Source organism: Giraffa tippelskirchi, chromosome 13, assembly GCF_054371585.1.
Source record: "Giraffa tippelskirchi isolate mGirTip1 chromosome 13, T2T-mGirTip1v1.2.pri, whole genome shotgun sequence".
In the NCBI taxonomy this organism is placed as follows: Eukaryota; Metazoa; Chordata; class Mammalia; order Artiodactyla; family Giraffidae; genus Giraffa; species Giraffa tippelskirchi.
In genome coordinates this window covers 102,896,104-102,897,506 of record NC_137287.1, presented here as the reverse complement: position 1 = coordinate 102,897,506, position 1,403 = coordinate 102,896,104, and the positions used below count along the sequence as shown (strand labels likewise).

Sequence of the window (1,403 nt, the reverse complement as noted above, 5' to 3'; positions counted from 1 at the left end):
TCCCTGGTGGCTTGGTTGGTAAAGTATCTGCCTCCAATGCAGGAGACCCAGGTTCAATCCCTGGGTTGGGAAGATCCCCTGGAGAAGGGAATGGCTACCCACCCCAGTGTTCATGCCTGCAGAATTCCACAGACAGAGGAGCCTGGCAGGCTACTGTCCATGGGGTCACAAAGAGTCAAGACACGACTGGGCAACTAGCACTTTCACTTTACTTTCATTTTTATTTCTAAGATTAAGCATACTTTTGACAATCCAGAAACAATTCTTGCAGACTCTTTGGACACATATGTAAAAAAAATTAAAAATAATTCTCCAATTCTAAATCACAAGGGAAGAAAAAATAATGTGTTTATGAACATAGCTGAATTTCCCTCTCTTCTTTTTCAAAAAGTCTTTCAACCAAGCCACTCATTAAATCATAAGGAAAGGCAATTTTTCAAAATGCCAACAAAACCCAGCAATAGAGATCTAGATATAAAGCCAAAGTTATACCTCAAAACCCTCTGTTGCAAGAAAGGGTAGGAAACCAAATCCCCATAGCTCATTAGAGAAGACCTTTAGAAAGAATTCAGAAAGTTAGGACTAGAACTGTAATGGTGGAAATAGGTTCAAAAAGCAAATAATTAAAGAGTGTTTAGGTTATTCAGCTTGAAAATATATTAAGCTTTCTCTTATTTTAGTAGAGGAATTAAAAATATGAGCTGATAGAGTTAACATTAAAATTTTTGTCATAGGAACTTCCTTGATGGTTCAGTGGCTAGGACTCCATGCTCCCAATGCAAGGGGCTGGCGTTCAATCCCTGGTCTGGGTACTAGATCCTGCATGCCACAACTGAAAGATCTTGCATACTGCAACTAAGATTGGCACAGACAAAATATATATATATATATATATATATATAATTTATATATCGTTACCAACAAGAAGGTAGGGCAAGGGTGAAAGGAAAGAATATAGAACAAAAGGTAGCAAAGGTAAGTCATTTTGAATCTATGCTCTACTGCTCAGGAAAGTTGAATAGGCTAAAATTCTTCTGAGTCGGTATCATTAAATCCTAGACTCAAAACCAGTGGGCTATACACCATTAATAAATATCAAGTAACCCACAATTTTTGTGGTAATAAAAAATTTTTAATTATCTATAAAATTCTATTCTGAAAAGCAGCAGGTCAAAATGGCACCAAGTTATCCAATCAGTTATAGAGTGAAGGGAACCCTCCAAAGAGAACTGAATTTGAGTGAGTTTGAGTGAAGTCGCTCAGTCGTGTCCGACTCTTTGCGACCCGATAGACTGTAGCCTACTGGCTCCTCTGTCCATGGGATTTTCCAGGCAAGAATACTGGAGTGGGTTGCCATTTCCTTCTCCAGGATATCTTCCCTACCCAGGGATCGAACCCGGGTC

The 1,403-nt window shown here is 38.8% G+C and overlaps 1 non-coding gene across 1 annotated transcript; it reads left to right on the top strand.

The window, feature by feature from the left end:
- TRNAW-CCA (transfer RNA tryptophan (anticodon CCA)) lies at positions 1-72 on the top strand. Its single transcript has one exon. It is a non-coding gene; the product is annotated as a tRNA-Trp (tRNA).
- The last annotated feature ends 1,331 nt before the right edge of the window (positions 73-1,403 follow it).